We start from the raw sequence: 23,911 nt of genomic DNA on the forward strand, positions 1-23,911 counted from the left end.
AATTTCTGTACCCTCAATAATGCATTAAATTGAACTGCGTTTAGGTTCAAGTTTAGTTGTAGTTTATTACAAATTTACTGTACACTTCCGAGTAAAAAGAACAGTGTTTCGATCCAAGTTGACCATGTTATCGGTACCTTCGATTATAATACAGTAGAAATTAACTGTACTAATAAGTGGTAAACTAGCTCAGTTGGATACTGCGTCGTACCGTACCATTACTGACGTTGAATCTTGAGCTACGTTATGGTTCAAGTTAAGCTACAGTTTCGGTAACTTGAACCATCATATAGGGCAAAATTTCTTGTACTTTATAATACTTTATTCAATTGGACTGTCGTTTGGTTCGAAGTTGATACATAATATCAGTACCTTGAACCGCAATACAGTGCAAATTGGCGGTATCATTAATAAGATATTAAATTAAACTATGTTTTGGTTCAACTTTAAATCATAATTTTGGTACCTTGAAACATAATAAATGCAAATTTACAGTACTCTTAATAATGCATTAAAATGAGCTGCTCTTTTGTTCAACATTAAACATAATTTCCATATCTTGAATTATGAAATAGAATACATGAACATATGAATAGAATCATATATGAACATGAATCAAAATACATGAACATGAATATAACAGAACATGAATAAATATTTTTAATATATTAAATTTAGCTGTGTTTTGGATCAGCATTGATCGCATTATCCGTACCTTGAACCATAATATGATTGAGATTTACCGTACTCTTAATAATGCACTGCATTAAACTGTGCTTATGTTCAGTGCTGAACTACAATATCATCTTGAACCATAATGCCGTGAAAATTTATTTTAAATTAAATTGTGTTCGTTTCAAGTGGGACAGATTAATATTGTGAAATCAAATATAAATTTTGGCACCGTATTATGAACGAACCGTATTTGAACAATATTATGATTCAACACGCTTTAAATTTCTTAACGATGTAGATTGGTTTTGACGAAAATCAAAAGGCACTTATTAGCAAACATTATTTCACAGAATTTTGAATAATGTAGTTAAATAAAACGTTTTAAAGTGAATGTATTTTAAAATCTAAAAATTTTATTTTTCTCATGTAATTATAAGGAAATAGAATATTTGTGAAAAGTTTAAAGAGAGGAAATCTTCAGATTTAAAAAAAAAAATTATAGTTAGTTTAATTAAAAAACAAAGATTAATCTCAGTTAAAAAATCTTCACTGTTTTTTGCATTTTAAATATAAGTATTGGACCAAAAATATTTGAATTACCAAACATACAATTTTTGGCTATTGATTGTTTTCTGAAAGTTGTTTTTAAAATAAGTTTTGGAAATTTTACTTTCGATGATTAAGTAGAAAAAAATAAGTTCTTTTTTTAAAAAATGAAAGAAAAATAAAGTTCTTCTTTTGTCATGGATTATTTTGAAAAAAATCAGTCAACAAGTTATGTTTCAAAAGAAGAATCCCAGATGAACTAAAAATACGTTTTTTTATATCCATCGTCAGCAATTTCAACTAATTAACAAACAGTTTTAAAATGTCATTGACTTGTGGCAATACAACGAAACACCACCTCTACATATCATTCAGGAAAGCAGTTTTGTAGAAAAATACTATGATTTCAGTGTAAGCAATTAAGTATTATTTTTCAGAGTACATTTCAATTATTTTTAAAGTACTTGTTTGGAAATAATATTAAAAACAGTTTAATGCTACATTTTCACCTTTGTACAAGTGTTGTTTATCGCTTTATTTCTTCAAATCCTTCAATTATTAAGCGCATTAGACATCAATAAATTTCAAATCTTTTTTAATGAAAAAATATAAAATTAGGTATTTGAGATATAAAAGCATATTTGTAAATATATTTTACTTACTGCATCGTCAATAAACCAGGATACATACTGACAACATCATCCCCTGGAAAAATTTTAAAATAATTTTTAACTTTGATAAATTATTTTACATTTTAAAAATTAAGAACAATATGATTATTAATAGATTTACGTAGCATTACAATTTAGAAAAAAATAATTTGGAATAATAATAAAAATTATAATTCATGATAGTTCTAAAAACAAGGAAATATTTCATAAACTACATTTGATCAAAATCAAGCGAATTTTCATATTGCGTTTATAACTACAGAACTAGAAGATCAACCTAATAAAATTTTACATGAGATACGAGGATAGTTTGATAGTTTGACAAACAAAAGAAACTGTATGGTAGTCATCGGGTTCGGAAGGTATGCAGCAGGAATTAGAGAATCGAACAAAAAAATGGGCCATAAAATGTTTTGATATCTTCTAACATTCTTTGCAAATAAAAATGGCGTCTCAATGCTACGTGATTTTCTACCCTTCAGCATTTTTTCCCTTTCTGTTTCCATGGTATTGAGAAATCTTTCTTTTTCCTCATATTACTTCTTATTGTAACGTACTCGAGTAAGGAAAGAACAAAATTTGCCGATAACATTGTAAAGAGGTGGGGGAAAAAGTAAAGAGTGGAGAAATCGCTTATCCTTGAGACGTCTTACTCTCTTTACAAAGAGTATAGTTGCATTTAAACTATAAACATCCACCTTTCTCAACGGGATTTAATGTGGGAAATAGAACAGTATTGTTATTCTTGTGCTCAGTGCTTTCGATAGCTCAGCAACATGGTTCTCAGGCGATGGTTGCCAGATGACTCGATGCCATATGGTTGCCATTGCAACAGCGGATGGTTGCCAGAGACTCTCGATGGTTGCCAGAGAAAAGGCGAATAGCACTTACTCTTCTTAGGACATGCTTGATAGGATTGAGATCTGGAGTCTAAGATGGCCATTACACATGACAACTGTCAAATCTCCAGCCTTTAAAAGATCAGAGTATGTCTGAAATATTTGGGGAGAAAATTTGAACCTCGCAACCTCTCTCTGGCAACCGTCTTAAACCTGAGAACAACGTTGCTGAACAAATCGGACCAGTTGCCACAGAATTATCATAACTGTCTTATTTCGTACACAGTAGAAAAAATATTAGTGCTTAGTTGCTCCCATTTTCGGTGCTGAGGTAAAATAAATGAATTTTTTAGTACAGAACTGTATCTATCGAGCAAGAAACTATATAAAACGAATGAAATAATACAGCGAATATATTACTAAAAATGTGCCTGTTTTTTCTAATAAAATGTTCTTGCATTGATGCCATAAATTGATTATAAGGCTCATGAAAATATGCATTGTCAGTAAAACAAAAGAAAACAAATATACAAATAAATAAAACTAAAACAGACCTAAAGTGAATAAAAATTGTGACTACAAGCTCTGTAAAATTTTTTTAGCTTACCTCAACCCTAAAAGTGATGGAAAATAGGCACCAAATGTTTTTACATTGTAAATTATAGCGTAGTGTCTGCATACCATTGAAGATTTGCTATGAGGATACTAAATCTCTTTTGGATCAAGTTTTTTGTTTGATTCAGTTACCACTAGCTCATTGAATATCTCATAAAGATAAAGAATCTCTTTTGGACCAAGTTATTTTTGATTCAGTTACCACGAGCTCATTGAATATCCCATGAGGATACCAATTTTCTTTTTGACCAAGTTTTGTATTTGATTCAGTTACCTCTATTTCCTTAAATATCCCTGGAGGATACCGAATCTCCTTTGGACTAAGTTTTTTTGTTTGATTCAGTTACCACTGGTTCATACCTGCTGTTTCCAATGAGTGTTATACAGCAGCATAGTGAGTATTATAACTATGTTAAATGGTTATTTTGTATATATTATATCGACCTGTTATTAGACTAATGGTTATGTAAATTTATTCTCTGTTTCTGGAGTCCTATTTGAAATATAAAAATTCTCTTAATTATATAGCAACGTATAGCATGAGGGTACATTTGGCAATACTATTATCAACATTATTTTAATAATGATAATAAATAAAATAACAAACTAAAGTTTTAAAGACCTAAAGGCAAAATTAAAAATATCATCTTAGACATTCAAGACTTATTTGGAACAAATAAGAAGTTGATGGAAGAAATATTATATTATTTATTTAAAAAAAATATTTTATACAAGAAAGCTCAACATATTTTTTTTAAATTTTAAATTTTTTTAAATTAATTTATTCACAATTCTTCAAACATGTTAGGTCGTTGAACTTGATGTTAGATTTATTCTATATCTAGGAATGGTGAAGTTCGGATTAAAAAAAAATATTTCGTATGAAAATGAGATTAATTTTTCTACTTGAAGAAATATACTATTTTGTTTCTTACGAAGCTTCAAAGAAAAACATCCCGAATCTTCAGAAGGGGAAATAATTACGCCTTCGAAAAAATGTCTCGTTGGTAATATCTATCTAAACTCGACAAAATACAAATATTTAATAACAAAAATTCCCCAAAAAATCTAATTAATTGTCACTTTTTTTTACTTGCTGAAAATAGTAATCAAAACTGTCTATCAAGGAAAGCATGAATACTCTAAAAAATTCCCTCGCAAAAATTTTCTAATTTAAGTACTCAGATATCGGAATTAAAAAAAGTAATTAGTTAATTTGTATCTTATCAAAGGAATAGTTTTTGCTTGCGAAAAATTTTTTTGACAGAAAAACTTATTCTAATTCGATTTTGAAATTGAAATTTGCAATCATCAATGGTGCAGTGGTCAATTTTAGGTGTCTCAAAACTTTCGACACATTAATGAGGTAAAGTAATTTTTTGGAATGAGTTTCTAACTTAAAATTTAATTATCAATTTCTTTTTCCTCTTTCTTTCCAAACTGAAGAAAACATATGGACAAAACTATCAGAATATGGCACAATTTACCCCGTTTTTGGCTCTATGGAAACACTAAAGAACTCGGTAATTTTTACCGAAGCGCTTTGCTAATGATTGTGTTAACAATAAAATATTTGTTAAAATTCGATAAATATGGTAAAATTTGGTAACTTTATCATGGTACTAAAGTACCATGATAAAGTTATGAACATGGTATAAAAACCATTTATTTGGTTAAATTTAGTTTTCAGTTTTGTGACTTTTACGAAATGTATGACAATAAGAACTAGAATTGAAAAATCAAAATTGAAAAGAATCAAAATTGAAAAGAAAATCAAAATTGATAAGCAAATCGAAATTGAAAAGAAAATCAAAATTGAAAAGAAAATCAAAATTGAAAAGAAAATCAAAATTGAAAAGAAAATCAAAATTGAATCAGAACTAGAATTTTGAAAATCAAAAAAATGTATGACAGTAACAACAAGAATTTTGAAAATCAAAATTACAGCTAATAATTAATATCATATGAACGGAAAACTTACCAAATAAATGGTTTAAATAGGTTTAAATAACGTAAATTTTCATTTTCAGTACCAGAATTATGCTTTTTTAACCAGAAATACATATAGCACCATAATTTTACTTCTCCGTGTAGTTTCTGTATCAATAAATAAAAAATTAAAAATTATTTTTTTAATTACTCTCTATATATACAGGTCAAATGTGGCATCACAATTAAGGGTATTTCATTATGAAAATTGATAATACTTGGAGTCATATGTAAATGCATTGGATTTATTATTGCCTTTTAAAAATAAAATACGTAAATGCTTGCACTAAAAAACTACCAATTTCTTATTACAACTTACGTGTATATAGAAAATAAGATTTTTCTTGCTTTATTTTCGATAAAATATGAATAAAATTTTCAATTGACATTATGCAAAAATAGTTAAAATTTGAATAACTTTAAATCTAATGATCGAAATTTCATCTACAAGGACTCAATCTTAATAGTGCTGGAGCCTAACTATATAATGCTGATTAATTATTGCAGGTGATATATTTATTTATGAAATCAGACATGAAACGTTCCTTCAATGCATAACTTTTAATAGAATTGAGTTTTAAATCCTCAAAATATGAAGTATAGTTATCATCCGAGAAACATAGTCCCAATCAAATTAATAATCCCAAGAAACTGAAGCAGTGAGATATTTACCTAATAACAAATAAGAAGCAGGCATCAGACGACATGTTTCAAGCGCTTCCAAAATAGGCGCCCAATTTCAAGATTTGCCGATTATGAATGAGAAGAAACAAAAGAGATTTGAAATTAAAAAAACATAATGTTGTCAACGAAAAATGGAAAAATAAAGGTGAGAAACAAAACTAAAAAAAAACACAGTGGACGAGAGGGACAATTCAGGGTAAAATGCATTTCCACACGCTATGGAAAGGTGATGAGGCACTTATGTCGTTAAAATTCGCATGATTCATTCATATGAATTCATATTCATATAAATGCCGATTTCCTTGTAAATTATGTTAGTTTCTCTTCCACAGCGTGTGGAAATGCATTTTACCATTTGCCCCTCTCGGTCACTGCGGTTTTTTTTTGTTCTGTTTTTAAACTTTTTTCTCCATCGGATGATGCTATTTTTATAGTTTTGTTTCTGGCCTTTATTTTTCAAATTTTAGTTAGCAACTTCATTTATTTATTGATTTCAAATAATTTTTTTCTCTTCTTATTCACGTCTGGCAAGTCTTGAAAATGGGAGTCTATTTTTGTAGCGCTTGAAACATATCGCCCGATGTTTGCTTCTTATTTGTTTTTGAAGCAAATTAAGTTTTCAGTTTGGTAGTGACCCGAATTGTTTAGGAAAGAAAACGGTCGAAAGTTTCTTCGTTTCGCTTTTTAAATATTTTACTATCTCAATTCAGTTTCGCAATGATTTTTCTTAAAAATTCTTCAAACTATCCCCTCAAAATTTTGAATTTTGTCATTTATATAAAATATTAAATTTTTCACTTTTAACGCCATCAATAATACTTTTACGCATTACTCTATGTGGTGACAAGTAGCTATCGACAATGTCAACCTTCATCTATGAAAAGGTACCCCGACATAGGATCGAGTTAACATGCCTTATATACTAGTGAATTGGAATTATATTTTTGTAGTGGTAGAAGCACTACAGTATTCCCCCACCGGAATCATAGCTGTGATAGAATTCGATGAACGGATACCACTTGTTGATTCTTTGCTGCTTTGTGAGAAACCGGGAGAGCTGTATTAAGATCACCGTACTCTTAGAGTGCTGATCGTGAGAGCTGTATTAAGATCACGGTCATGGTCGCTTCTGTGCTGCCTTTAGCAGTCGAGTGAATGCGTTGTACGTTATGTGTGATCGAAACTGAATAGTAACAGCACGAGGAGGTGGATAATATCGCAGTCGCAAGTAGCAAATCAACTGCTCAATGTGGACCATCCATCGAAGTTGGGCGTGTTCAAATCGTAGTGGGCGTTTCTGCTGTTCACATCACGTCCGGGTCACCAATATGAGGCTCGTAGCTATCGACAATGTCAACCTTAATCTATGAAAAGGAGCCACGAGATAGAATCGAGTTAACATGCCTTATATGCCAGTGAATTGGAATTGTATTTTTATAGGGGTAGGCGCACTACACTGTATTTACAATCATTTTCGACTAAAATCGATGCTGAATGCTACAATTTACAAGCTGAGCTCCTTTCGGTTTAAAATAGCAAAAGACAACTAGAGTGGATTTACTCCATCATTTTGGAAAATAAATTATTGCGTTGTTGTTAGTAATTACCAAATATGGTGGTACTTCCAGATTCTTATCCAATATATTATTGTTTTTAAATGTCTTAACATAATTACAAAAAAAGGTTTGACTGTAATTTCGGGTGCGAGCTTTTCAATAACAAACATACAACCTTTATAACAACAAACGTAGAACTTTAAAATTGGTCATTGGTTTTTCTTTAGTTACAGTACAGTTCCGATTATACGAGTTTCCGCTTTAACAGAGTTATCAAATATTTCAAGGACTTTCTTTGTTCTAGTTTATTTTTGATGTTTAAAACTACCGCCGAAAAAAAAATCTGAATTTTTATCTTCCAAACACTCAGGAAAACAAGCTGAAGGACAACACGAGATTACCGATGAAATAATCGTTAATATCATCAATAATGAAAATGAATCTAGCGGAGATGATGAAGGCAGTGACGATGAAAATCAACATGCAAAAATCTCTCATACAGTGGGACTAAAAGCTATCGAAAATGCTATTGAACATATAGAACAACAAGAACAGGGGACACCAGTATTCCTCTTATCCCGAAAAAATTGTGAAGCATTGCTACAGAAAAGCGATAAGAAATATAAAAAATAAATTTAAAAAAAAAAAAAAAAAAAAAAAAAAAAAAAAAAAAAAAAANAAAAAAAAAGCATTAAGAACTTTTTTAAATAAAACTTCTTTCATTCTCGTAAAGTATGCTTTTTATGTGTTTTTAAGTAAGATTTTTAATTATAATATGAATTGTATGTGGTCCACTCGTATTAATTTTGTATTTGTTGATTATAATACATTTATACCTGAGCAGCGATAGCTCAGGGGATAGAGCGTTTGCCTTCCAATGCGGCCAGCCGGGTTCGAACCCCAGTCGATACGAATTCCGCATCCGGCTTGCACCGACCACAGTGTTGACGTGAAATATCCTCAGTGGTAGACGGATCATGGATTAGAGTCCCCTGCCGTCAAGCAAACCCTGGTAGGCTCTCGTGGTCTTTCTCTCCGTGTAACGCAAATGCGGGTAAGCTCCATCAAAAAAGTCCTGCACGAAAGCAAATTTCTTCCAATACTCGATCCAGGAGTTCCCTTGTCTTCTGGATTGGGTTCAAAATTACAAGGCTAGGGAGTTAAACATTGGTAGTCGTAAACCCATAAAATTGGGTCGGCTGTTCAACGACTGTTATAATACATTTATACCTACTCACTCTTCTCTTCAACCGAGTTTTTCGGTTATCCGAGTAAGGTTCACATTAATTCGGATAATCGGGACTCTACTGTAGTTTTTGTAGTTAGTGGGGTTTTTTAATGTGCACGTTCTTCTTAAGGTTTATGATTGCGCATGTAAGAAAGAAGTTTGCGTTGTAACCAAAAAAATAATAAAAAATTTCTCTCTATAGACTTAATAAAAATAAAAAGATGATTTCAGTTAATATTAATTTCATTTTTATTTTCAATAAGGAAGTGGGAAATAGTTGTGTTTATTTTGAAATAAACATGTTTACGATTTAAAACATTCTGAAAATGCTTAAAAATGCTATTACCATATTAATTTAATTGATGCTTTATTATACAAAATGTGTGTGCGTGATACATATAATTTAAGATTAGTTTTGCTGTTTTTAAAAATATTTCTAAAATCTCAATTTGTAAGAACAAATATTTTTGAATTTATTTTATTAAAGATAAAAGCGATTCGTTACAAAAATGAAGTATTATTAATGAAATTTTTAATGAAGCTAATTTTAATAAACATATCTTTTTCAACTAAATTAAGAATTTTCAATTATGTTTGTATAAAATTGTGTTTTAATCCTTCTATTACATTTTTAAATTAAAACTAATATTTTTCGCTGTTGTTTTTAATAAGATAATCATACATAATAACGCAATGTTTCTGGATTATTTTACACATTATTCGCACTGCCTATATTTGCATCGGAATACAATATTTGTCAGAATTATTAATTACATAATTTTATTTTCAAAACATACATGAGATTTATTAAAATGTTAGAATAATTGTAAAATACACAGACAATTTAATTTTATTTCAAACAATTTCGTTTTATTTTACACATATTTCAATATGTTAGCATAGTATAATATATTTTATGCACACTATTGTATAGTGTAATAGTATACTAATATGTTGTAGCATAATATTATGCAATGGAATAATGTAATAATATGTTTTATACATATTACTATATAGTGGAATCGTATACTAATATGTTGGAACATAATATTATATAATGGAATAATGTAATAATATGTTTTATACATATTACTATATAGTGGAATAGTATAATAACATGTTTTATTTATATTATTATAAAGTCGAGCAAAACAAAACATATTCTTATAATAAGGACTCTAAACTTTCACCTTCACCCCAAAATGAAAAGAAAATGTAAATAAAGAAAAAAATATTTCTTTCCGAATTTTTTTTTTATCAAATTTTTTTTTTTGTGGCTTAAAGAAAAGTTCAAAGATTTTAGTTAAACGAAACCTAAATTTTGAAATTTTGAAAAGAAAAATTCTGAACTAATCTTTTCTGAGGAAAAAGCTGTATGTTTAAAAACGGAGACTATTTTATTTAAGAAGATCGAGTTTCTGGTTTTCTTTAAAAATATTTTTTTCTTCTCATTATTATTCTATTATTAATTATTCATTCTATCATTAATTATTTATTCCATTATTAATTATTTATTCTATTATTAATTATTTATTCTATTATTAATTATTTATTCTCTAATATTTTTTACATTAACTAGGAGGCTTCGCCCCCTGCTCGCTGGCGCTCGCCAACCCTCGGAACTGCTTTCGCAGTTCCGAGGGTTGGTTCCGAGGCTGGAACAAAGCTAGCCATGAAAATTTACGATTACATATTTTTCTATTGGCTATTTTTTGCTGAGTTAACAGTTAATAATTAGTGGTGTCAACAGCCAGTTGTGATTTTTAACTTTTGTGCAATTTTCTTATAGTAAAAAATGCATTCATTTTTTATTAGTAGTACACAGCGTTACGACAAATTTAAAAAGGGTGCACAAAAGTCATAAGTTTGGGAAACACTGCCACTACGGCTCAAGGATCGATTAAATTATTTTGATATATTTTTTCTCTCATTGTTATTTAATTGTCTATTATACAAATATTTCATAGAATGATTTATTTCCTAAAAAATGCAATCAGACAAACTTAAATTTTTTTTAAAAGTATTTATTGCTCTTATGTCTATGAAATTTTCTAAATCACAATTCGCCCAAAGAGTAGAACTATTCAGAAACAATGATAATTTTGCTACTTTTTATATTTTTTATGTTTATTTGCGAAACTTTCACTTTATCTTCTCCAAGGACAAATATATATGTTAAAAGAACACTAGCTGTTTTAATTAGAATGATTGATTTAAAACGGATCTGACTGGCGCGCCAATTAAGAAATGTATTACCAGAAATAATGGAAAAGATACGAGAGAAAATAAATGCAAAGAAGCAGAAGAATTAAGCTTTACCAATGATATAGATACACAGATTTCAGTTGCTCATCAAAATTTGCTTAAATAGTTTTTAATTAATTCTCAGTGCATTTATTATTTCCATTTTAACAGAGATAAGAGAAAATAGTTTTTAATGTATTTAACCGGAATAAAGTGATTTAAGTGATAACTAAGAAAATCGTCAAAATAATTTTAAAGCAATGTAGTTAGATACATTATGATATTAATCTGTACTTAATAAAACTAAACCAATATCTTCAATTTCTTAAATGAGAAATGAAGAGAGCGATGCGTAAACGTTAACAGAATGAATTAAACATACTTATAATGATTAATTTAATTCCCTATTTTAAGAGAAAATCGAGGAGATTTTCTTTTGTTATTTCCTTATTATGTTAGCTTTTCTTGATAGTAAGGTTTCAGATTACAAAATTTTGAAAGAAGTTTTAGGTGTAGAGAACAGTCTTATCCAAGTAAAAGAAATAGAATTAATTGATTTTGATAAACGTTATACTTTACCTCTTTTGTGTTGATAAAATCAAATATCTTAACGATGCTTGCAAATTGGGGTTTTTTAAGGTGGAAAATAGTCCACTTAAAAGAGAATACTAACTTAAGCGAATCATTCGAGTGAAAAAACACTGTAGAAAATGCTAGTTTATCTTAACACCAAAAAAGGTGGCAACTAGTTTACACCTAAGGGACGTACCACTATGCCAGCTCAAGTAAATATTTCCTGATGTAGTGAAGAATCTTCTTTTACATTATTTATATTAAAATAGCCACCAGTTTTTTTTGTCATTCAATAGCACTAAAATTTATAATTACTGCAATTCCTATAATTCCTATAAGAGTGAGTCAGGAAAATTTACTTTCATAAAGTAAGAATCATTAACTTAAAATGCAATAATAAAATATTTCTAAAAATAAAATTAGTTTGTAAATCAAACATACGCTCATCACAGGCAGAATATTAGTTTGAAATCAAACTAGGCTTAACAAATCGAAGTGAATAGAAGCAAAATATAATAAAATTATTCAATATAATACACGAATTCATTTAAATCTTATGAGAATAATAAAAGTATTTTTATTATACAACTAAAAGCATACATGCATTTCATAACAGTTTACGCGAGTAGTCGACAATCGACAAAAAAATTTAAATTACTTAGCAAATGATCGACTATGATCTTGAAACTTGCTCTCCTGTACACTGTAAAAAAATTTCATGGATCTCAACACCAAAAAGAGTAGCAACTACTCTACACCAAAAATAAGTTTCGCTACAGCAAAACCCGAAGATGCTCCTTTCACTATGAAATAGTATAATAGAATAGAATAATATAGATATAGAATAGAATAATAATAGAATAGAACAATATAGAATAGAATAGAATAACATAAAAGTGCATAAAAAATCAAAACACAGAAAATGCAAAAAATTTACACCGAAGTCTCTTGCCTCCTTAGACCATAAGTTAAACATTTCCAATTATAATGGACAAAAACTCCAATATNTATCTAACTGTTATACTTAAATTATGTAACATTTTAGAAAAAATATGCATTCCGCATACTTAAGGACAGCAAAATATATATTTCTTAATCGTTAATAAAATTTATAACAATGTAAAAAATGTAACAAAAAATAAAGATTTAGAGCTGGTATTTAGTCGGTAAGCCTTTTGCGGCAATTACTGCTTCACATCTACAAGGCATCGAATCTACTAATCTTTGACATCGCTCAGGAGGTATAGCTGCCCAGCCTTCTCGGACACAGTTCCATAAATCACCTAAATTTTTTGGTTTTTGCTGCTTCACATATTTATCCACATCTATCCACAGCATCTCGATCGGGTTGAAATCTGGTAATTGGGAAGGCCACCGCAAAACCTCGATTTTCTTGCTTGGCAAGAAGGCCTTTGCAGTTTTACTCGTGTGCTTTGGATCATTATCGGCTTGCATGGTTGGTTTTCTGGAGCGAAGTTTCCTGTAATAAGGCAGAAAAACAGTCTTGATAATGTCCACATACACATGCTGATCCATGATGCCTTCGATTTTGTGAATTGGACCACATCCTGAGCGTGTCATAGCACCCCACACCATCACCGAGCCGCCTCCACCTTTTGCAGTTGATTTTGTACACCGTACATTAAATTCTTCACCGACTCGACGCCTCACATAACTTTTGCCATCTGAGCCCATTCTGTTGAACTTCGATTCGTCTGTAAATATAACTCGATTCCAGTCAGCCGATGTCCAGTTTCGATGTCATTTTGCAAAAGCTAATCGAGCTGCTATATTCTTCTTTGACATCAACGATTTTTTCCTACATACGCGACCCATAAGCCGAAACTCATTTAAACGCCGTTTGATGGTGTTATTTTTTACGTGCTTGCCTGTTAATTCAACGAATTCTTTTCTGATGTCCGGGCGGTTTTGTGACGATCAGCTTCGGAAATACGATGAATAATTCGATCTTCTCGTTCGGTAGTTTTGCGAGGACGTGGTTTTCGGGATGCTTTTTCACTACTTTTGGTCACTTGAATAGATTTTAATACTTGGAAAGCTGCTGTTTTTGATAAATTTAACCGCCTACCAATTTCTCTAATGCTTAAACCTTCTTTTCTCGGAGTATCTATTTGATATCTCTGTTCCTTGCTAACATTTTTACCTTTACTCATAATAATGTTGAAATTTGTACGAAAAAAAGAAAAAAAAATATTAATATAATGTTTCAAAGCATCAAACAAAGATAATGTAGTAAATTACACTTACATTGATCGATAAATTGATTGCAATCATGCAATAACTCATGATTAGACAAACTGTCCTTAAGTATAAGAAACTTAACAAAATATATTTTCTAAATAAACTTTGATTAAACACTTGTGAACACGAATGAATTATTTGAGGATTGAAGTTCAACTAAGGTAGAAATCATCGTTATGGTAGATATCTTGATCAAAACATAATATTCATCCAATATAATGACGCATTTATTTTGAAAACACAGTCCTTAAGTACGTGAGCGCCACTGTAGATATAGAATAGAATAATAATAGAATAGAATAATATAGAATAGAATAGAATAATATAAAAGTGCATAAAAGCTCAAAACACCGAAAATGCAAAAAATTTACACCGAAGTCTCTTGCCTCTTTAGACCATAAGTTAAACATTTCCAATTATAATGGACAAAAACTCCAATATTGGTGTATTTTGATTTTGGCTTTAACTGTAGCTGGCAAGTTGATGAGGGTTTGTAGCTATCTGCATTGTTGCTTTTCATGAGCAGAAACAGAAGTTCTCCTTTAAAAATATGTAAGCATGTTTTTATATTAAGGCTATTTATATTTTAATTTACAAGTGATTCTGAACTGCATTAAATAATTTTATTGCATAATTCTCAGAAAATAGGTATATAGAACTCATAAAATAAGCTCAAAATGTTGAGAAAACATGGAAAAAATTATAGAACAATGGAAAAAAAACAGGAAAAAAATAATTAAAAAAATTTTAAAAATAATAAAAATCCGGGGAAAAAATATTAATAAAAATCCGGAAAAAAATATATAATCTTTTCATCAGCTCACACGATTATATCCACAAAAATGTGTGCTTTCTAATATTATATCAATATAGTCAAATCAAAATATAGTAATCAATACAATAGTATTTTAACTACTTTTTTCTTCTCTTTTTTCATTATTCTGTAATTTTTTCCATGTTTTATCTATCTCTCTGTATATATATATATATNTTTGGAAAATAATGTATGTATGTGTATAATATATATATATATATATATATATATATTACTCTTTTCATTGGTTTTCTCTTGTAACGGTGCCACCTATTTTAATTACATTTTTTAAAGTTTTTTTACCTAATTATTAAAGCTCATGATTTGAAGCCCAGTAAGTAATCCAGTAGTCTGTAAGTAATCTCAACAAATGTGAGTTCTTCTGAATTATTCATTTTATATTTTAAATAACAAAAACTATTAACTCCAATAAAAAACCGGACCAAAAACTTAATGCACTTCAGTGATGAAGAGAAAAAATAAGTAAAAGAAATGTTCGAAAAGTTTTTATTTTCAATGCAAGCAATGTGCTTTATCAGTTTCTTTTATCCTTGGTTGAAGAATACTTAGAACGAGTTTTTACTTTTGGAGTGTGAAATATTAATGAGTTCTTGAGAGCACTTAGAGAAATAGATAACGTAGATATTGTAGATTTTATATTTAAAAATATATTTTGACTTTTTTTAAATGGATTATAAATTAGCTTCATTCATTTATTTTCAAATATCTGGATAAGTTCTAAAATTAGAATGTATTTAGATGGTTCTTAATTTGTTAAAAGCATTGATTATTTATGCAATTTTAATTCTCATTTGTATATTTCTTAATGTTTAGAGAGGTATTTTATGCAATTGGCTTTTCGTATTCGATAAACTAATACGCAACGTATTCAAAACTTATCTGATTCCTTGTAATGTGTTATTTAAATGTTAACTTAGGATTTTCTTACATAAGATTGCATTTACATAAAATTATTTTACTATTTTCATAATTACATAAAATTAACATCTTTCTGAAATGTATACACTATTAATGTATAATTATTTGCTTTATAAAATATATAATTACGATTTATTTAGAATTATGAAAAAATATATTGCATAATTTGCACGATTTTTGTGCAAGTTATATAGACCGGAATTCGTATAGATCAGTGATTTAAAAATATGAAAAGAATTATCTGTGAGGAAATATTTTTATTTTTAAATCGTTAAAAACTAGTTATTTTAAAATCATTTCTGGTTATTTTTTCAATGTTTTCATTCTTTTTATTTTTGTTTATTGAATGCAAAATGTGTGCCAAATTATTTCAAGAGTGAAAAAATGAATTAGAAATATAAAAATGTGTATTAGTTAATAACTTCAAAATTTAAATTTAAGATTATAGCTTAATAGAGTGCGTAATGCTCACTAGCAGCAAAGTTTGCGTCCATTTAAATATAACTTAGATAGTTATTGCAAAATAATTTGTTCCTTGATAGTTCAAAAGTCACAATTCAGATTATCGTTGTAAGCTAAATTTCAATATTATTATTAAATATAATATCATTAGGATTATTATTGCAAGTTAATAAGTTTATATCATGATTATTTATTTGAAACATAAACTATTTATAATAATTTTTATTTAATATACTGATTCGCAGATAATCTTCAAAATACTCTTTGCAGAAATTTTTTTTACCAATATGTGAATGTTTTAAAATACCTAATACGCATTGTTCAACTTTTATGAACGATAATAAATTATTGAAACCTAACAAAATTTAACTTTCCTTCTAAAGATGTAATTAGGGACTGAAAAATAGATTGTATTTCATTTTAGACGACAAGTACTATATTTTATTTCTGATAAACCAACAAGGACGGAGAATTAAAAGCAAACTACGATCAACTAACTTGTTTACCTTTAATGTTTGTTTCTTTCAAAATCTCCCTCTAGCGGAGATTGCCTGCAACATGTGGTCGTTTTTCTAAATGTTTTCAAGGAGAAGAGAAATCGTTTGCTGATCATTTTCCTTTCGATCATGGTTTCGTGAAGATCATACACGGATGGAAAAAAGGAAATAGGATGAAAAACAATGGAATTTATTGAAAGGAAGATATTTCGTGGATTAAAGTTCTCGATTATTGGACTAAATCGGAGTTAGAAATTTCTTGATTTAATTGGTGAGTTAAGAAGTTTCATAAGCATTCATTCAGTTTTTCAAACACTAATTTATTTTGTTCAATTTGTAGAATTTCGTTTTAAAATTATTGTGTTTAGAACAAATAACTAACGTGTTCCTTTAAATATTTTTATTTGCGGGGCCTCTAAAACCTCATTATTTGGTTTTAGTGATTAGTAATGTTAAGTGATGTGCAATGTTTGGATTAAGTTGGTGATTTCAGAAGAGTAATACTTTCAATATTTTTTTTAAAAATATTGTTATTTGAGGAAATAAACTTTCTTACAAAATAAATAAAGAGCTTAGTGAATGAAGCAAGTAAGAGAAATTTACAAGGGTATTTATCAATAGGGGATAATAATATGATGTGGTCACAACAATATGTTTTTAGTGTAACAGAATTGTTTTTGTTATCACTTTAAACTTAACGTAACTAAGTTTTGAATATGCTTGCATGATTTTTATTTCAAATTAGCTTGGAGTAAATAAAACAAAGCAGAAAACTATTACATCTTCCTTTTAATAATTCTTTGATAAAATAGTTCTGATGCTACTTTTTTTTTCTCATTATCCTAACTATAGCAACTCGAAAAATATAAGTTACCTGGTTCNTTTTCTTCATTTTCTGGTAATTTTGAAATTTCTACAAATAATACATGTACCAATTTTTTTGTAGCCGTAAGCATTTTTCTTGTTTGCTTCTTTAAATCTCAATTTACCATTCCTAAATAAAGACCATCCCTAAATTTTTTGTACGATAGACGAAGAGTAATAAAAAATAAAATTTAGCCCATTTTTTGTTAATACATATTGCTTTTTAGTCATTTTTGTATTTCATTTTATTGGTCATTTATTTAAATAATGTGTAATAAAGGGAGGAGTTCAGAACTATTAGTTGAAATTGTTTGCGGTATGGATATAGTGAACTCCCGGTTATAATGAACCAAAATTTCGGTGCCTTGAAGGTTCACTATAGCGGGGTTTGACTGTATAAATTATCTAAATTTTATGTTTTCTTTCAATTTTTATTAGAAACTGCGCAAATTTAGCTGTTTTATCGTAGCTTAATAATTTGGTGATTAACTTGCACAGATTGACAATTTGATTGACAAATTGGCAAATTGCAATAAAGCAGATATTTTTGGGCTTTCTCAGAAATATAAAATCAAACTAATTTAGGTAAATAAAAAAAATCGATTTCAATGCGTTTGAAGATTTCCGATAGGGAAGTGGCCTAGCGGCGCACTATGTCGTTTCTGGCCACGGATTGCATTTCTCAATCCTAATGATGAGTCCAACGTTCCTTCTGTGTTTTTAATACGTCGGAGGTGAAAAATGTTAAACACAATGAATTAATTCTTTAACGTTAAACCCAAATTTAATAACTATATGGTCTTAGTTTACCTTACTGTTTTAACCTCTGAGCATGATCATTACAGGACAATATCTTGGCTGTTGTGGCCGGAGTAACTGGAGATATTACTACTGAAACTTTTCACACGATTTCCTCATATTCAAAATATTAAACGATAACGCATGATTTTTAAAAATCTAAATTTAACCTACTTCAGAGTAATATTATAAATTCATAGTAACCTTTGACAACCTTGTAAAAACAGCTCTCGACTTCTTAAGTCTTTTCAAAGAAGTCTAATTAAAAATTTGTTAAGTGATTTAGGCAGATGGAAGACAGCAAATTACAAATTCGTTTGGTACTATTAAAAAAAGAATAAATGCCATAAGAAACGTTCAAAAACGGAATCATATACTATGGAAATTTTCTTAAATCGATATGTCATTTCTTTTAATACACATTTCGGCTGCGTCATTTTTCTTAAATACGTATTTTAGGCTTTGCCCACGTATCTTATGAGTTGTATTAAAGAGAAAATGTGACAGTTCCTTTAATTAAATCTGAGTGCAATTAAATATCAACTCAAACTTATTAAAATATATTCAAAATCAAGTTTACAAGCAAAAAAAAAAGGAACTATTTCCTAACAAAGTAAGAGAATACGTCTTCACTTAGATTTTCTTTTAAGCAGGATAACATCATGCTCCACCTTCTTTTATTGCCTTTATTTCTGTCAATAGAGACGCCGCAACATCAAACACGCATTTTGAGCTAAGCATGTTTTCTTAAACACGCATTTGGAGCTATGTCCAATTTCTTAAGCACGCATTTTTGTCTGTGTCCTTATTTTTATAAACAAATTTTGAGCTATGTCCAGAATTAAAAAAAATCCTTATAAGCTGCACTAAATGCTCCGTTATACACTTCATATACATCCAAGCTGCATTGAATCACTCTGTTCATAATATTTTGTTAAAAAAGAAAAGCATTTTCTGAACTTTAAAACAGAAAAATGGTTTAAAAATCTTTTTAAAAAAATCGCCAATTTGGCGAAAATCTCCTACTTTATTTAAATCATCGAATAAATTCACGACATCTGCATATTTTTCTGATCCTAAACGATTTGGATGCTTACTCAAGAAGGAAAATACTTGATTAGACCCAATCATGTGATTTATATCAGATTTAATTGGATACTTACTCAACCTATTTAATTGGATACCTGTAAACAACGCCAAGCATGTGTGTCGAACTTGATTGACTTTTGAATCAAGGGAGGCCACGTTTTACCCACAATGACGTTGCTAGCAGGTATCCAATTCAACGATGCAGTGACTTTTAGAGGATTAAAAAAATTGGCCAGGTATCCTATTTATTGGTCATTACAGTTATCTATATATATAAAAGAAAGTCGTGTTAGTTACTTCACTTATAACTCAAGAACGGCTGAACCGATTTAGCTGAAAATTGGCAGGGAGGTAGTTTAGAGCCAGGAGAAGGACATAGGATACTTTTTATCCCGTGCGATAAACCGTTCCAGCGATATCAGTGAAAGTCGAAATGGAATTTTCTGATTGGTTAAAAGCTAGCCATTGTTTTAAATTTTGCTATAAACGATTCAATTTTCAAATATCTTGAAGATNAAAAATAAGAAAAATACAAAAGAAAAAACTTCTATATATCTGTACAAAGCGAGTTTACCCCAAATAATTTTTTAAAAAAATAATATTTTAGAAATTTTTTTTGACCTGTAAGCAATAAAAAAAGATAACAAAATTCATGAAATGGAGTAAATTACATATAACATATGTTGATAAAAAGAGAAAATTCTGAAACTTAATTTATAACGTTTCTAAGAACTTAGTACATACAAGAACATTTTTTATTTATAATTTCTTTACGAAAACGTTACAATTATCTTTCAGATTATGTAAAATTTATCAATGTATGCTAAAGAATAATTTAATGCATACAAGGGGGCTTAATGTGCCGTATACTCAAATTGGATACTTTATAATCAGAGCTAAACGGTATATTTCATATTAAAATTTAAAAGATATGTCTAACATTTCAAAATCAAACAAAATGCTTCATATTCAAATTCAAATAGAATGCTTCACATTTCAAATTAAATAGAATGTCTTACATTAAAAATCAAATGAAATTACATTCAAAACTGAAGTTTTTAAATTGAAAACCTGGAACGGAATCGCTTTCAGTTATTATGAAGCGAATTTTCAAATAATATTTCTTTTACAAAATTAATACGAATGCCTTCTATTTTTACAATACTTTTATATAAGATGATAAAAGCTTTAATTCACTTAGCTAACTATTCGTCAAATAATATTTCTCATAACAATAATACGAATGCGGAGTTTTCATATATTTAATATAGAGAAATATTTTAAGTATTTGCATGCTACTCTATTGCTGTAACAAGTAAAAAAAACGTCTTTTCTCCCTCACATTTTTCAAATAACATACGGTGCACTCTGTTAATGTAATACGATTAACTGCTAATTGAACGATAAATTTATCCTTTTCTTCTTTACTTTTAATTGAATTTACAAAAAATTATCTTGCATAGTCTGGTTATTTGATTATATTATTTTCGCAAATTGTTTGAATGTATCACGCTTTAGATACGATTTTGAGACAGTGAATAAATTGATATCGTTGATTTTAAATTAAGTATAACATTCTTAACGTAATTTTAGTGGCTGAAGACGAATTCTTGGCCGCAGATGACGCCACTGAAAAACAAGAAACGCACCCTCTGCCTTAAATTTGCTCGGTTTCACCAAGCTGTCTTGATAGTGTGGAAAATGACATTAGAAACAAAAACAACAACGTAATTTTAAAACAAAACATAGTATTGTGCTGTGTTTAAATCTGTTTTTACCATCTCATTCAAAGGAGATTTACGAAACTATTTTGCCATGAAGAATAAAAAAGTTACTATTCCCCTTATATTTCAACCCAGTGAATTTAGCAGTTCCTCCTTGAACAACTCCAGTCTAATTATTTTACAGCTTGAAATGAAGTCAAGATTTAATCTTTAATTATCCAGGCGGAGATTCAGTTCCAAATTGAAGGAGAGACATCTGAAGGATAAGGAATTACATAAAAACCAGTGGCCGAAAATGTTTTCAACTGCCACTAGGAGTGCTTACTTATTATAGACTAGTTGTTTATGAGCAATTGAGCCTGTACTTTTATTAATGCAGTCAAACCCCGCTATAGTGAACTACCGGATATAGTGAACAAAACATTCACTCCCGTGCCTTGTTATACACATATAATGTTATTTTTTGTGGATATAGTGAACTAAAAAAAGAGAGGAAGTTGGATATTATGAACTTTTTTCTGTCTTCGACTGATTTTTTTCTTCATTTTCTGGTAATTTTGAAATTTCTACAAATAATACATGTACCAATTTTTAAAACCATCTATAGAGTGGAATGTAGCCGTAAGCATTTTTCTTGTTTGCTTCTTTTATCTCAATTTACCACCCCTAAATAAAGGCCATCCCTAAATTTTTTGTACGCTAGACGAAGAGTAATAAAAAATAAAATTTAACCCATTTTTTGTTAATACATATTGTTTTTTAGTCATTTTTGTATTTCATTTTATTGGTCATTTATTCAAATAATGTGTAATAAAAGGGAGGATTTTAGAACCATTAGTTAAAACTGTTTGCGGTATGGATATATTGAACTCCCGGTTATAGTGAACCGAAATTTCGGTCCCTTTGAAGATTCACTATAGCGGGGTTTGACTGCGTAAATTATCTAAATTTTACGTCTTTCTTTTACAATTTTTATTAGAAACTGCTCAAACTTGGTTATTTAATCGTATCTTAATAATTTGCTGATTAACTTGCGCAGCTCGCCAATTTTATTGACAAATTGGCAAATTACAATACAGATATTTTTGGGCTTCCACAGAAATATAAAATCAAGATAAGTTAGGGCATACAAAAAAAATCGATTTCAATGCCCTCGAAGATCTAGTCTCCGATAGGGAAGTGGCCTATCGGCGTACTATGACGTTTCTGGCCCCGGATTGCATTTCTCAATCCTAATGACGAGTCCAACTTTCCTTATGTGTTTGCAATACGTCGGAGGTGTAAAATATTAAACGCAATGAATTATTTAAATGAATAATGTTCAACCCAAATTTAATAACTATATGTTCTTAGTTTTCCTTACTGTTTTAACCACTGAGCATAATCATTACAGGACAATATCTTGGCTGTTGGGGCCGGGGTAGCTGGAGATATTACAAGTGAAACTTTTCACGCGATTTCGTCGAATTCAAAATATTAAATGATAACGCATGACTTTTAAAAAATCTAAATTTATCCCACTTCAGCATAATATACTACGATTAAAAATTTATAGTAGCCTTTGACAACCTTGTAAAAACAGCTCTCTATTTCTTAAGTCTTTTCAAAAAAGTCTAATTATGTTGTTGTTGTTGTAGCTCATTTACGTCGCACTGAGGTGAGATGCACAATGGGCTATTGGCGACGGTCTGGGAGACATCCCTGAAGATGATCCGAAGACGTGCCATCACAATTTTGATCCTATGCAGAGGGGATGGCACCCAGCTTCGGTAGCCCGACGACCTGCACGCGAAGTCGAGCACTTTACGGTAGAACAGTTTAACGAGAACGAATACCGCACAACCTCGTTTCCTACACAGACTGACCCAAGTGGTTACCCACCCGCACACTGACCGCAGCCAGTGATGCTTGACTTTGGTGATCTGCTGGGAACTGTGTCTTAACGATCAGTCCTCTTCGGGACAAAAAGTCTAATTAAAAAATTTATTAAATGATTTAGGCAAATGAACGACAACAAGTAACAAATTTGTTTGGAACTATAAAAAAACAATAAATGTCACAAGGAATGTACAAAAACGGAATCATTTACTTATGCACATTTTCTTAAATCGATATGTCGTTTCTTTTAATACACATTTCGGCTGCGTCATTTTTCTTAAATATGTATTTCAGGCTTTGTCGACGTATCTTATGAGTTGTATTAAAGAGAAAATATGGCAGTTCCTTTAATTAAATCTGAGTGCAATTAAATCTCAAACTAAACTTAATAATATAAATTCAAAATAATGTTTACAAGCAAAAAAAGGAACTGTTTCCTAACAAAGTAAGAGAATACGTCTTCAGTCAGATTTTCTTTTAAGCAGAATAATATTATGCTCCACTTTCTTTTATTGCTTTTATTTCAGTCAATAGAGAGGCAGCAACATCAAGCACGCATTTTGAGCTGTGCCTATTTTCTTAAGCAAGCATTTTTGTCTGTGTTCATATTTTTATAAACACATTTTGAGCTATGCCCAGAATAAAAAGAAAACCCATTATTAGCTGCACTAAAAGTTTCGTTATAAACTCCATATACATCCAAACTGTATTGAATCCATCTGTACATAATATTTTGTCAAAAATGAAAAGTATTTTCTGAACTTCAAAACAGAAAAATGGTTTAAAAATCTTTTTTAAAAAATCGCCAATTTGGCGAAAATCTCCTACTTTATTTAAATCACCGAATAAATTCACATCTACGTATTTTTCTGAGCCTAAACGATTTGGATACTTACTCAAGAAGGAAAATACTTGATTAGACCCAATCATGTGATTTATATCAGATTTAATTGGATACCTGTAA

The 23,911-nt window shown here is 29.5% G+C and overlaps 1 protein-coding gene across 1 annotated transcript in view; it reads left to right on the forward strand.

Moving 5' to 3' along the window:
- Positions 1-16,704: 16,704 nt before the first annotated feature.
- LOC107456972 (prostaglandin E2 receptor EP3 subtype-like) overlaps positions 16,705-23,911 on the forward strand; it is a 95,792-nt gene continuing 88,585 nt past the window's right edge. Inside the window, exon 1 of the mRNA XM_071185697.1 lies at positions 16,705-16,865. The gene's annotated coding sequence lies outside the window, so the exon portion shown is untranslated. The remainder of the gene's footprint in view (positions 16,866-23,911) is intronic.

The sequence above is a fragment of the Parasteatoda tepidariorum genome, chromosome 9 (genome assembly GCF_043381705.1).
Source record: "Parasteatoda tepidariorum isolate YZ-2023 chromosome 9, CAS_Ptep_4.0, whole genome shotgun sequence".
Taxonomy (NCBI): domain Eukaryota; kingdom Metazoa; phylum Arthropoda; class Arachnida; order Araneae; family Theridiidae; genus Parasteatoda; species Parasteatoda tepidariorum.